Here is a 16,054-nt window from a genome sequence, read left to right on the forward strand (position 1 = left end):
AAAAAACCTGAACTATTTTGACAAAAAACAAAAAGTTTTCACTGTTTTTTTTCATAAGAAAACACATCATTTCCAGATCAGCCCCAATCTTTATCTTTCTAACAATGAGGTGCCCAGAAATGAATGCAATAGATCAGTTCTGTTGCATCTGAACCATATAAAGAGTGACAATTACCCACCATGTTCAGCCATCTATTTCTGCATATTGACATTTAATCATGTTGGCTTTTTCTTGTTGCTGTATCACATTACAAAACTCCTATGTAATTTGGTTTTCACTATCATCCCGAGATATCTTTCAGCTGTGTTAGGCCTGAGCCTCCCCTCATTTGTATCAGTTTTACACCAGTGTAATTCTGCTGACTCCATTGGAGTTACTCCTGATTTACACAGGTGTGAGTGCAAAATCTGGCCCATTATTTCCAAGTGATTATCTTTGTGTTGGATTATTTCCCCCTCTGAATAGTTTGTATTGACATAGACACAGAAAGAATGAGACATAGATATCACAATGTGGTTAAATCTGGAGATCACATTTTATTGACAACGAATGCCAACCAGGGGAACCCAGAACTATACGGCAGGATTGTTTTAGTGCAGATCTCATCTGGTACCAGTGACCCATGATGTACTATAAACCTGAGGATGAGTGTGAAAGGCACATCTCTTCTACATCCTCCAGCCTGCCGAGGAACCTTGATGAGAAGCCAGAGTCCCAACCTGCCCCCCCTTCTCCTACCACAGACAGGAGCCACAAGTTGCTCCAAACACAGAAGCATATCTCCTCACCATGCCATGTGAGGGCCTGGACCAATACCTAAGCAGTGCACTAGGTTTTAGAGCCATCTATTGGTCCCAGTATCTGCACTGGGGCCTGCCTGCCAAAGTGACAATTGTAATTTAATCTCATCAAATCAAACCCGGATGCTGAGTGGAGGATTAAAAAAAAAAAAAGCATACGGCTGTTTGCCAATTTTGTCACGTGGAGAAAATCCCTTCCAGACCCCAAAACTGGTGATCAACCTAGAACACAGCATCAGCAGATATCTAGCAACAAGGTTAAAGGGGGAAAGGGTGTGGCTGAAACATGAGCGAACAATAGCTGCCCCACTTAAGAAGCAAACTATATTACCTCCCTGACACTTACCATGACCATTGGACTGTAAGCAATCATCTGGACCCATCACCACCTCCTGAACTCCACCCCCAGAGGTGGTCTCTCCTGTTCCTGACTCCACCAATGCCAGCTAGCCAGCCGCTTACCAAAATCTCATCTCATTATATTGGGTTTGGCACATATTTTAATCTCTCTAGCTCCTTCATTTCTCTGCCCCAATTGGTGTTTGACACACCTCCCAGTTTATTATTCTTTGGGAATAAGCAGTGTCTCTCGATTTAAGAAGTAAGGCAGGCCCTTGTTCTGTCGGTGGTCTGTACCTTGAAGATTTCACACTAAAGGAAAGTCAAAATTCCTTTGCTGAGGTAGGTCAGTTGATGCTGCTGCTTGAAATCCTTCAACTGATAAGTCTCTCATTAAATTAGATACCTCTACAGCTGGGAGAATTGTCTTTTATGAGCCTATTGTGCATTTTTATGTATAAGTGCAAAGAGAAATTAGCTGTTAAAAATGATTCTGTAAAACATTACTAATCTCTGGAACCAGGATAATGATTTCAGACAAAGGTGGGGGAAAGCTAACTTCTTTATTTGAGAGAGCTAATTTTGTTTAGTGACTGCTTGCTCCATAACAATTCATTATAGGATGACTTATAGATATTATACTCAGTACCTAGTACTACTAGTACTTAAGCTGTACTAAAAATACCAACAGAAGTGAATGTGTTTTTCCTAATCTTATGAGATATCGAATATTGGATTACTTTTGTTCATACCACCATCATCAAAATCAAATAAAAGGTGAAATGAACTGAAACATTATTACTGTCTGTCAGTTACAGTATTTCTAAGACATCAAACATGTTCCACCAGTCACCTGTCTTTTCCATGTAAGGAATTGTAATGTCTAAAATATAAAGCCAACTGTTCTGACTTCAAATCACATCAAATCTTTGTAGCAAATCTGTACTTAAAGGCTAAAAGAAAATCCTAGGAAATCCAATATACAGTACAAAGAGCAATGAGAATTAGATTTGGGTAGTGGTGACTATTGCTTTTACAGGTAAGCATGAGGAAGTTGATGAGTTATGCTCTTTTGACTGTAATTTATTTTTGTTGCTCTGGTGATAATTATCTTACATAAAAATAAGCCTAGTCTGCCTCAGCTTTAAAAACAAAACTTTCATCACAGTTTTCATGTGTAGAGTTGTATACAAGGAAGGCATTTTGCATATTATACTCCCTGCAAGTCTATTCCATGAAATGAAATGAATTAATTAGCCAATTAATTTAATTTAATAAGAACCTTTCAATTGAATAATGAAAAGTAACATTTTCTTACTAGATACAAAGAAGTAAATCTATCACTTTGTGACTTCATCTGTGTACATGTTCTAGCAGACAAAATCTTTATTTATAGACAATTCGGGTTGTTTTATGGCCTAGACCACTCACCCAAATCTTTAAAGTTAAACACATGTCAAAATTATAGCACAAATATCCAACATTCCACACCACTTGAGAATCACATAGAATGCTGTTAGTCACATGCTATGCTCCCCAACAGGGACATCATTTCCATCCCCAAGAGACAGTCCAACATCCTACAAACCCACCATACATCTCACTCACGTCATTATGCAAAACTGCACCAACAAAACAGTAATCACAGATGTATGCAGAAAGAGGCTTGTGGCTAAGTACACAAAGGGATTTAGATCCCAACATCCAAAATTTAGATTCTTAAAACCCCTGCTCAACTGCCGCCTAACCCTGTAAACACCTGAAGTCTCCAGGTGCCTATGTTTCCATTGATAAAGTCCCCTAGCTACCTGTTACCCCTTTTGACGGGCACACTTATCCAAATTCAGAGTGTTATAGGTTGTTTCAGTTAGAAGGAAAAATTTGGAATCAGATATTTCTTTGCTGCAATCCTGTTTATTTATTATTTATAGAGAACACACAAAGTCTTGTTTCCCTGATCGCAGGGGGAACCAAACAGAAAATAGTGTCTTTGCTTGCAGCCCCAAAACTCTTTAACCAGCCCTAGCTCCCTCCTTAGGCTTCTCTCGGGATTGTCCACGTCGTGTCTCTCTCTGTATGCTGTCTCCTGCTTCTCTCTTACACAGTACACACACACACACCCTTTGTTCAGACAATGCCCTGCAAAACCAGCCACCCAGGTTGTTCAAATTTCTGTGCAGCCTTGTATTTGTCTTTGATTTGAGTGGAGACATGAACCCTGTGTTTTGGGTTTGGAGGCTGCTTTCATTTCAGTCCTGAAGGAAAGGTGGTAGTTGTGCCCAACCCATAACAAAAAAGTTTAATTCTATCCACAATAGCACCGTTTCAGCTGGCGGGCACGTGCACAGCTGCCTCAGTCCTGACGCTCAGTACCTAACTCACACCTAAACCCCAGCAGGATCCTCAAATTGGGCATTCCTCCACCTATCTTGCCTGCTGCAAGGCACGCTCAGAGTTTGTCTGTAGGATCAAGTCTCACACAAAACACTGCCCAACCCATCAGACTGCTGCCCAAAGGAGATTATGATCTCCACTCTAAAAGCATCTACTTCCACTTCTGAACCAGCTTCAGCAAAAACTCTCCTTCACTCTACACACAAGACAGCTGTAAAGAGATGGTTATGAATCTTATGATTTAGGTCAATGACTTAGTTTATTTAAATGTTTTAATATTTACGGGTTTGAACTGCATTTTATGCAAATATAATTACACGGTTGTGATCTAGAGCATGTAAACTCTCATTACTAAAATTGATGATGGGCCCATTCTTGCAAGGTGAACAGTACTTCTTGACAGTTCACAGGATTATTTAAACATCTTCTGAGAGACTTAGTCCTGCAAAAGGCTGACCAATCCTGAGCAGAGCAAAGCGGCTCTGTTCCCACTGCCTGCAATAGGTATGTTATCCAGTATCCTGTAGCCTAAATTGTCTAAATTGAGTAAAAGGAGCAAAAAACCAATTCATCCTACTGTATAAAACTGTTCAAAAAAGTAAGCAAAAGTTGCATATTGTATCAATTTTTATAACTGAATTGAATGATTATAAGGGTTCTTTCACGGCTCCTGGTAAGAATAGATTAGTTCAGCAACAAGTTAAGAAATTCTATAAGTGGGAGGAAGTGTTTAGAGTTCAAATAATCAAAAATGTGTTTTGACTGGTTAATTTCAAATCAAATGAGGCTTCAACCCTTCTCTGGACATTCCTTAATTGGGGAAGTTCAGCAGACAGCAAATACCTAGCAGATTTTTCCAAGAGAGGATGTCAGTGGCTTGCAAGAAACTGATTAACATTAATACAATATCTTTCCTTTCAAGCGTTGTTAGATACATGGTTTCTCAATAATGCCTCCTTTGAGGGCATTGTAAGATCCAAATAAGCACATCTGATTAAATCAAATATTAAACTGAAATATTTATATTTAAAATTTTGGAAGCCTAAGGTTGGTGTAGCAGTAGCTCCACCAGTGAAAGATATGGTTCATTCTCCTCTATTTGACAATTTTAAATATTTATATTTAAAATTTTGGAAGCCTAAGGTTGGTGCAGCAGTAGCTCCAGCAGTGAAAGATATGGTTCATTCCCCTCTATTCGACATTGGTGAGGCCTCATCTGGTGTACTGTGTCCAGTTTTGGGCCCCACACTACAAGAAGGATGTGGAAAAATTGGAAAGAGTCCAGCGGAGGGCAACAAAAATTATTAGGGGGCTGGAGCACATGACTTATGAGGAGAGGCTGAGGGAGCTGGGATTGCTTAGTCTGCAGAAGGAAAGAATGAGGGGGGATTTGATAGCTGCTTTCAACTACCTGAAGGGGGGTTCCAAAGAGGATGGATCTAGATTGATCTCAGTGGCAGCAGATGACAGAACAAGGAGTAATGTTGCAGTGGGGGAGGTTTAGGTTGGATGTTAGGAAAGACTTTTTCACTAGGAGGGTGGTGAAGCACTGGAATGGGTTACCCAGGGAGGTGGTGGAATCTCCCTCCTTAAAGGTTTTCAAGGTCAGGCTTGACAAAGCCCTGGCTAGGATGATTTAGTTGGGGATTGGTCCTGCTTTGAGCAGGGGGTTGGACTAGATGACCTCCTGAGGTCCCTTCCAACCTTGATATTCTATGATTCTAGACGGGGATTTTCTTCCAAAGGACACCAGAAATCATAAGAGTGAGATGCATTGCACAGCAATTTCTTGCTTCTCATAATATAGACATTCAGATCAAAGGTTTTTCATATAGTTAGCAAGAGAACCTATTTCCTGGCAGAGAAGTGGTTCATCGTCCCTGCTTATAGCAAGACATCTCTCATTATGTTTTGGTCAAGGCCTTGATGTCATTTGTGACTAGCAATAGAGTCTGACTTGATGACTGTAAGGAAACCATGTTACACACATAAATAGCCATCACACATCCTAAACAGATTTCTTGTGCATACAAACCTACACTTCATGAGCTGTTGGGGAAACATTTGATAAATTAGTAGCTGAGATTGCAGAGGCCTCAACCTTCACTGTCAAAGCCAGCTTAGCATTCCGTTGGTTGCTGCCAACATCAAGGGTATGCAAGAACAGACTATTAGCCTGGCAGAGGGAAGAATATCGAGCATGACAAAGACAAAAAGAGCATTTGGGTATGAGAGCTCATAATTCCTGTAGACTCTTCCTTCTGATTCACACTCTGCACCTAGAATGCTAGGAGTCACCGAAAGGCCTGATCTCACATTAGCCATGCACAGACATCATACCAGTCACTATCCTGTATAGAGAAACAGATCCATTCATAACTGGACAGCTTTTGGAAAATATTCACAGCCCCCAGTTCTTCAAAATCAAAAAAAGCTTTTGATCCCAATGCATAAAATTGCTCACCCAGAGGTAAAAAGAGACCTGGCTTTGGCTGAAATTTTACCATAATTTTAAAAGTTTGCAATGATCCAAAACTTCATGACATCAATTGTTAGGATATAGATATTCAGGCCTGTCTGTAAAGGCCTATACTTTAAGAATTTAGGTATATGTTTATCATTTAGCTAGTAATAGAGGTATACAAGAAAGAATCTGTGTTAGGGCCTTCTCTCACTGTGACAGTCTGAGGCCCTGTTCTTAGGCCAATGCCTTTGGCTAAGCAGCAGAGGCAGCCATAAGCTGGGAAGCGACCGGTCACATCCTCACATTCCAAACTAGCAAATAGGAAGGTGATACAATCAAGCACCTCCAGAGAAAGGGAAGAGCCTAGAAGATGTAAAAGGAAATTTAGGTTGATAGTTTTCTGTCTGGTAAGAACTCACTTATCAATAGACACAGCTGCGAAACCCTTATGTCTTTATAGATGTAGTTGTGAAATCCTCACTTCTGTTTTGTTTTGTCTTTATAGTTCCCACTTTGCTATTGTTTATTTGCATGGTCTCTGTCTGGTTCTGTGATTGTTTCTGTCCGCTGTATAATTAATTTTGCTGGGTGTTAACTAATTAAGGTGGTGGGATATAATTGGTTAGCTAATCATGTTACAATATGTTAGGATTGGTTAGGTAAATTTCAGTAGAATGATTGGTTAAGGTACAGCTAAGAATATTGCTATATAAATTAGGGGCAAACAGGAAGTAAGTTGGGATTCAAAAATAAGGAAAAAGGAACTTGGATTTAAGCTTGCTGGAAGTTCACCCCAATAAACATCGAATTGTTTGCACCTTCAGACTTGGAGTATTGTTGCTCTCTGTTCATGCGAGAAGGACCAGGGAAGTGGGAGAGTGAAGGAATAAGCTCTCTAACATCAATCATTTCTTGGAGCGAGGGGGTCATCAGTAGCCAATTATCTCTGATGGCTAGGATTGCTGGTGCCATCTATCAGCCTCATTCCCTGAGTGGGTTTTTTTTTAAATGCTCCTGAAGAAATTCCTTGTGAGAACAGTTTGTACCCTTATGTTCATCCTTTTTACAAGACTATGATACATTTTGTGCACATTATGCCTTGTGAGGTATCATTTGAAAACTCATAGTGTGATGATCATTATTGCCCTGGTAAAATATGTGTGGCAACACTGTGTACAGTTATAAGATTCTCCTGTATGACTTACTGAGACATGCTCCAAGTTTAGAAAAGTGGGTACAAACCAGTTCTTTAGAGACAAAAGGCAAACTGACACCTCAGCCAGGTGTCAACAAAATCAAGTGGACTATCACCTGGTTAAACGGCCATTCTTTGGCAGAAAGAAGGGTCTGAGTGAGAAATTTACATCTTGGCAATGGAACAGTAGGAAATTCTCATGAAAATGGACTGTCTGTCTGAACCTCAGCTGGAAGAAGAAAGAAGAACAGAGGACACAAATCATCTCTCTCCCTTCATCTCTACTCACAGCATCGACAACACTTGAAAGACAAAGAAAACATCATTGGACTGGAGAGACCTTAGTTGCACTGGGGCAAAAATGTATGAGCTTTATCTGAGGATGTTTTGCAAAGTACATTTCCATTCCTCTGTAGAGGTATCCTTTGATAGGAAGGTCCTATTGGGTTGGTTCCCACATAACTCCTTAGTTTATAAAGCTCTTGCTTTATATAGGGGGGGACTTCCATTCCTTCCATTATTCTGCTATAACAATTAAACTCTGCTTAGCCTTTACCTCCCTACTTCAGGGATTCACTGTTCACTACTTCCCCTTTGTAATGAATGAGGAGAGAAGCTGTGTAACAGAATGAGAAATTTCTTTCCTGATAATTTCCTTTAGGTTTTCAGCTTCTCCCAAATTCAATCCACCCTGGTAGTTCAGTAAATGACCAGAATATATATTGATTTTTTCTCGAAAGGGAGACATATATTGTCTTAAGGTGCATTTAATACATTATATCAATTTTTGCTTAATGCTAATAATTGGTTACCGGAGAGTTTCCACATTTGTGGAAGAACTCTTCTGATGTCCTGAGCTGAAGGGCAGAGTTTGGTCTTGGAACCCCCAACCACAACACTAGATGACCTTGAAATTCGACAGCTGGGGAGCATGAAAGCCATTAGTAATGAATTCAGAGAAGCTGCTAACAGAAAATTATCAGATAAGACATTTCTCATTCTTTTTTGTGTGTGTTTTGTCTTGTTTTTTCTTAAAGGAAGCACCCTCAGACTTCAACAGCCATCTAAACCAAATTTCTCCTTCCCTTAAGGACAGTTTATGTCATCTAAAGTAAAAGAGAAAAGAGAAATTGTTACAATAATATGCTTATTTAATTCTTTTGGTTTTAAATACTTTAACTGTGTTTCCTTCTATTCCTGTGTGTTTAAAAAAAGGTTGTAAAGGTTTTTGCTTGTGGTTGCTACAATGGAGGAAAGAAAGCAATATCTTGGCATGATGTGTGGTCAGGAGAGAAAACTGAAAATGTTGCTCCTATGGATGATTTTTCTTTGGAACACCTAGCTTTTGTTTTATTACTATTATCCTATGCAGAGTTGTTGTACAATAATGCATATTACACATCCACAGTCCAAAGGCCCATCTTCATCCACAGTCCCGCAAGTACTCACATCCTTTCTCAACCCATCTGCCTCAGACCTAGAACAATACATCCATCACACCCAAGAAGAATTGAAGAGACAGCTTGATTAGGCAAAGGAGAACTACAAAAGGCAAGTAGACAAACATAGACACATAGCCCCTCTTACTCCAAAGGACAAAAGTTTTGGCTTTCAGCAGAACATGTCCACACAGATAGACCCTCTCTTTCTTGGCCCATACCAGATTCAGCAACAAGTCAACCCAGTCACCTTTGAGGTCCATCTCCCTCAGTGTTCAGCCCATATTCCATGTCTCATTTCTAAACCATACACTGAGAACACATTTCTCCAGTCACTTTCCCCAATAGTGCAAGTACAGGATCATAGAATAGAATATCAGGGTTGGAAGGGACCTTAGGAGATCATCTAGTCCAACCCCCTTCTCAAAGCAGGACCAATCCCCAATTTTTGCCCCAGATCCCTAAATGGTCCCCTCAAGGATTGAACTCACAACCCTGGGTTTAGCAGGCCAATGCTCAAACCACTGAGCTATCCCACCCCCCATCATGCATTGTAGACAAAGTCCTCAACTCTAAGATCAAGTAGGGCAAATCATGGCACCTGATTGACTGGGAAGGTTACAACCCAGAGTAACACATTTGGGAGCCAGTTGAAAATGTTCACATTCCCACTCTGGTTTGGGAGCCATCCCAAGAAATCTGGACCCATGGTGCCCAGAGGGTGCACCTAGGAGAGGGTGATATCATGACCTACCAGTCTCAAACCTGGGCTCACCACATTCATAGGCATAGCCATGCTCCACCTGGCAACCTGCTGGCACTAACTTACCTGAGACCCATAAAGCCCAGCTCCATCATGAGGCTCCACTCCTGAGTTTGGTGGAGTCCCAGAGTGGCTGACTGGCCTACTGAAGCCAGCAGCAAGAAGAGGAAGGTGTCTGAACAACTGGGCTCCATCCTGCTCCAGACTGAGTGTCTTGTGCTCCCTGCTACCCACTCCTTCTCCCGCTACCTGCTCCTTCATCTTGATTTCCTGGCATTCTGATCCGGCGTGACTCCTGGCACCTGACTTGTGGTTCCTCCCCTCCAGTTTGTCTCCTGCCTCTCACCCCCTGGTATCTTGAACCAGACTGACTGTGGTTCCCAGCTCATGGTTCTGATCTCCAGTTTGTCTCCTCCTCCTGACTTCCTGGTATCCTGACCTAGCCACTCCCATTTCGTGACCATAAACTTTGGCGCTGGCAGCCTACAACCTGGCCATGACAGCAAGTTGGTTTCCATTGCAAATACATCTACATGGTTGAAAACTGCTTCCTCTGAATACTTCCTTATTCCATAAATAAACCTGTGTTAAGAGAATGTTATGGTTAAGGCTCAGATTTTGCTATGGATATTTTAAAAATCATGGGCAACAAACAAAAATTTATGGAAACCCATGCTCTGTCTGTGATTTTTACTAAAAATATCCCTGACAAAAAGGGGAGGGAGGAAGGTCCAGCACCCACAGCAACTGGGGGCTCTAGGGTCCCCTTGCCGCCCCCTCCAGCGGCTTGGAGCTGCGGGGGGAGGGTCCCAGCTGCCTGCAGGGAGTGGGAGCTCTGGGGTCCCCCCACTGTCTGCGGTGGCTAGAGCTGTGGGGAAGTTCCCCCACCACCCTCAGCAAATGCCCTCAGGGCCTGGGAGCTCCTTGGACTCTTGCTGTCCTTGGGCTAGGAACTGCTGAGGCCCGCCACCAGCAGTGAATGAGAACTGCACGACCTGTCAGCTGACAGCTCCATCTGTCTCTGGAAGTCAAGGATTCTGTGACTTCCATGACCTCTGTGATATAATCAGAGCCTTAGTTGTGGTTACATAGTTAAACATCTTTTACTGTAGTTGCCATTCTTTTATATGTACACTAATTTTATTAGCATAAGTGTCAAGTACACTGTTAGTGACAGGATTTTCATGTAAGACTCTTCTGTAAGGTATTTTAATAATTTTTCCAGGACACATATACTATATATATTCATTTCAACCAGCAGCACAGTCTATCTCGATGCAATAAAGGCCATGAGACAGTTAATTTACTTCTGTTTACATATCTGGTCGAGCCTTCCTTCAGTCCTAGTTAGGGGATAAGCTAACAGCTATGTGTGCATACATAGCATTTCTAGCCTTTGGGGCAGTTTGTGGGGAAAGGCAATTACCTGTGTAACCCTTCTGCCCGTCAGAGTTGGCAGCAACAAGGGCCGGGTTCAATATCTAGGGGATCCATTGGAGTGAATTTGTGTGGGAGGGTGGAGGGTGAGAAAACCTGGATTTGTGCTGGAAATGGCCCACCTGATGATCACTTTAGATAAGCTATTACCAGCAGGACAGTGGGGTGGGAGGAGGTATTGTTTCATATTCTCTGTGTATATATAAAGTCTGCTGCAGTTTCCACGGTATGCATCTGATGAAGTGAGCTGTAGCTCACGAAAGCTCATGCTCAAATAAATTGGTTAGTCTCTAAGGTGCCACAAGTACTCCTTTTCTTTTTGCGAATACAGACTAACACGGCTGTTCCTCTGAAACCTGTCATTATGCAAGGCACTGCATTTAGCCGTATGGAGTGGAAATCTATCAACTGCATGAAAAAACTTGTACAGATACAGACAGACATCATCTTCCTTTCCAAATGCAAACAGGTGGACATCGTACCAAAAGGACTGAAGGTAAAAAATCCATTACAATCTACATACCACGCAGACTATGCTGACAGCTTGTGCCACACGCTCTCAAAGAAACTGCGGAATCACCTGATCAAGATCCTCTACAGCAAACAGGGAAAGATTAAGAATGAGCTCTCAAAAATGGATACTCTCATAAAAAACCAACCTTCCACACAAACTTCCTCGTGGCTGGATTTTACTAAAACTAGACAAGCCATTTACAACGCACACTTTGCTTCTCTACAAAAGAAAAAGGACACTAAACTTTCTAAACTACTACATGCTACAAGGGGCCACAGCAATGGTTCCCTCAACCCACCTAGCAATATTGTTAACCTATCCAACTATACTCTCAGCCCAGCAGAAGCAGCTGTTCTATCTCGGGGCCTCTCCTTCTGCCTCTCCACCCCCACGAACATGATACAGTTCTGTGGTGACCTAGAATCCTATTTTCGACGTCTCCGACTCAAGGAATATTTCCAAAATACCTCTGAACAACATACTAATCCACAGAAGTCTCCCTACCAACACTACAGAAAGAGGGATTCTAGATGGACTCCTCCTGAAGGTCGAAACAGCAGACTGGACTTCTACATAGAGTGCTTCCGCCGACGTGCACGGGCTGAAATTGTGGAAAAGCAGCATCACTTGCCCCATAACCTCAGCCATGCGGAACGCAATGCCATCCACAGCCTCAGAAACAACTCTGACATCATAATCAAAAAGGCTGACAAAGGAGGTGCTGTTGTCATCATGAATAGGTTGGAATATGAACAAGAGGCTGCTCGGCAGCTCTCCAACACGAGTTTCTACAAGCCATTACCCTATGATCCCACTGAGAGTTACCAAAAGCAACTACAGCACTTGCTCAAGAAACTTCCTGAAAAAGCACAAGATCAAATCCGCACAGACACACCCCTGGAACCCCGACCTGGGATATTCTATCTACTACCCAAGATCCATAAACCTGGAAATCCTGGGCGCCCCATCATCTCAGGCATTGGCACCCTGACAGCAGGATTGTCTGGCTATGTAGACTCCCTCCTCAGGCCCTACGCTACCAGCACTCCCAGCTACCTTCGAGACACCACTGACTTCCTGAGGAAACTTCAATCCATCGGTGATCTTCCTTATAACACCATCCTGGCTACTATGGATGTAGAAGCCCCCTACACCAACATTCCACACAAAGATGGACTACAAGCCGTCAAGAACACTATCCCCGATAATGTCACGGCTAACCTGGTGGCTGAACTTTGTGACTTTGTCCTTACCCATAACTATTTCACATTTGGGGACAATGTATACCTTCAGATCAGCGGCACTGCTATGGGTACCCGCATGGCCCCATAGTATGCCAACATTTTTATGGCTGATTTAGAACAACGCTTCCTCAGCTCTCGTCCCCTAAAGCCCCTACTCTACTTGCGCTATATTGATGACATCTTCATCATCTGGACCCATGGAAAAGAAGCCCTTGAGGAATTCCACCATGATTTCAACAATTTCCATCCCACCACCAACCTCAGCCTGGTCCAGTCCACACAAGAGATCCACTTCCTGGACACTACAGTGCTAATAAACAATGGCCACATAAACACCACCCTATACCGGAAACCTACTGACCGCTATTCCTACCTGCATGCCTCCAGCTTTCACCCTGACCACACCACACGATCCATCATCTACAGCCAAGCTCTGCGATACAACCGCATTTGCTCCAACCCCTCAGACAGAGACAAACACCTACAAGATCTCTGTCAAGCTTTCTTACAACTACAATACCCACCTGCAGAAGTAAAGAAACAGATTGATAGAGCCAGAAGAGTTCCCAGAAGTTACCTACTACAGGACAGGCCTAACAAAGAAAATAACAGAATGCCACTAGCGGTCACCTTCAGCCCCCAACTAAAACCCCTCCAACGCATTATTAAGGATCTACAACCTATCCTAAAGGATGACCCAACACTCTCACAAGTCTTGGGAGACAGGCCAGTCCTTGCCTACAGACAGGCCCCCAACCTGAAGCAAATACTCACCAACAACCACATACCACACAACAGAACCACTAACCCAGGAACTTATCCTTGCAACAAAGCCCGTTGCCAACTGTGCCCACATATCTATTCAGGGAACACCATCACAGGGCCTAATAACATCAGCCACACTATCAGAGGCTCGTTCACCTGCACATCCACCAATGTGATATATGCCATCATGTGCCAGCAATGCCCCTCTGCCATGTACATTGGTCAAACTGGACAGTCTCTACGTAAAAGAATAAATGGACACAAATCAGATGTCAAGAATTATAACATTCATAAACCAGTCGGAGAACACTTCAATCTCTCTGGTCACGCAATCACAGACATGAAGGTCGCTATCTTAAAACAAAAAAACTTCAAATCCAGACTCCAGCGAGAAACTACTGAATTGGAATTCATTTGCAAATTGGATACTATTAATTTAGGCTTAAATAGAGACTGGGAGTGGCTAAGTCATTATGCAAGGTAGCCTGTTTCCTCTTGTTTTTTTCCTACCCCCCCCCCAGATGTTCTGGTTTAACTTGGATTTAAACTTGGAGAGTGGTCAGTTTAGATGAGCTATTACCAGCAGGAGAGTGAGTTTGTGTGTGTATGGGGGTGGGGGGGATGTGAGAAAACCTGGATTCATGCAGGAAATAGCCCGACTTGATTATGTAAAGAGTTGTCACTTTGAATGGGCTAGCACCAGCAGGAGAGTGAATTTGTGTGGGGGGGTGGAGGGTGAGAAAACCTGGATTTGTGCTGGAAATGGCCCACCTGATGATCACTTTAGATAAGCTATTACCAGCAGGACAGTGGGGTGGGAGGAGGTATTGTTTCATATTCTCTGTGTATATATAAAGTCTGCTGCAGTTTCCACGGTATGCATCTGATGAAGTGAGCTGTAGCTCACGAAAGCTCATGCTCAAATAAATTGGTTAGTCTCTAAGGTGCCACAAGTACTCCTTTTCTTTTTACAATGCAAACCGGTGCGAGACCCCACCCAGTGACCTGGGACAAATATATACCACCCCCGCTGGGCGCCTCCAAGAGGCAATATTTCCCCTCTCGCAAGCACCTAGTCTGAGTGTAGCAAAAAGCTTTTTAATAACAGAGAGAAACAATGTGGTATTATGTTGGGGAAACACCACCAACAGGATTCATAACACAACCCATGAGCAAAAAATCCACCCCAAGCAAAGTGGGGCATGCCCTTTCCCTTTTGTTCTTGAGTCCAGCAACCCCAAATCACCCAAAGTCCCAAAAGTCCAACGACCCAAAAGTTTCTGTCCCTGGTCAGGGCAGCCCCAGAGTTCAAAAGTTTATCTACAGAGCTTTACCTCCCAACATGGGTGGAGATGGGGGTGGAGGTAAGAGGTACCTTACATGATCTGAAGCTGGCCGCCCCACAGCTCCATAGGCCTTCGCTCCACTCCACTCTGCTCCGCCAGCCAACCGCCCCACAAACTACTTCGCTCAGCTCCGCTCTGCGGCCCACACGCAGCTCCCGCTGTCCCACGAACTGTTCCGCTTCCCACCAGCAACTCCCGCCGTCCTATGAACTGCTCCACCAGCCTGTCCACAAGGCACTCCAGCCATCCCACAAACTGCTCCACAATATATCTTCAGGCTCCCCCACTACTTAACACAACACTCAGTGATTTCAGCTCTTAATCAGTTCAGCTCTTTGGTGAAGTCAGTTTGTAGTAGGGGAGCCTCAGTGCTGGTGGACCATTAGCCCAAAGTGAGCTCAGCAGCCTGTAACTAGACTTCTAATGAAATCAAAATTAGCTCTGATATTCCACAGTGGAGAAAGGAGGAAGTGCAATTAGCATGTAAGGCCCTCACCAAGGGGCCCATATCACCAAGTATTAATACTTGTCCCCAGCCTCTCTCTATTCACAGAGTTTTGGAACCCATGACCCTTGCCTAGCGAGTGCTACTTAGTTGATGGTGAGTCCCTCCATCATAACAAAAGGCCAAGTACAGTTCCAAGCACAGTTCCCATAATCAGGGTAATAACAATTTATTCTTCCTGCCCCAATAACAGAGACACTGGGGATCCCACAGCAGCCAAAGTGACCACTCGGGCAGCTATGGCCTCATTCTAGGCGGGGTGGGTGTGCCTATGCAAATGAGATCAGCCCCTGAAGTTCTTTTCCACAACTTGCCACACCTCACCACCAGATGTCAGGGTGGAGCTCATCCTGACACTGCTTATATCTGCAAAGCTGATTTAGCTGCACATGTATGCACAGCACAGACTTTATTAGGAGCAATGAAAGAGCTGGGGCCATTAATGAACTGTAAAAGTGTAAGGAGGGTTTGAATGACTTCTCCCCTGACATCTAGTGATGAGCTGTGGGGGAAAAGACTTCAAGACCAGACCATATTTGCATGAACATACCTAGTCTGCCTAGGTTTCAGCAGACAGAGCTGCCTTCCCAAAGTGATCAATTTTGGCTGGTGTTGGGTTACAAATCACTTTAGTACTGAATGCAGAGGTAATGCAATACTGTTATCCTTATTGTATGAGTAAAGGGCAGCAGAACTATGCTTAGCATGCCCTGATTGCAGGTGCTACCCTCAAGTGAATTGCACTTGCTAAGCAGGGGGGTAGGGATGCTAAATCCCAGTGAAAAGAGAGGAGTAGAGGAAAGGGGTTTGTACCTGGGGGTGTGGACTCTGCCTAAAGAGTCCTAGAC

The sequence above is a fragment of the Caretta caretta genome, chromosome 1 (genome assembly GCF_965140235.1).
Source record: "Caretta caretta isolate rCarCar2 chromosome 1, rCarCar1.hap1, whole genome shotgun sequence".
NCBI classification, from domain to species: Eukaryota; Metazoa; Chordata; order Testudines; family Cheloniidae; genus Caretta; species Caretta caretta.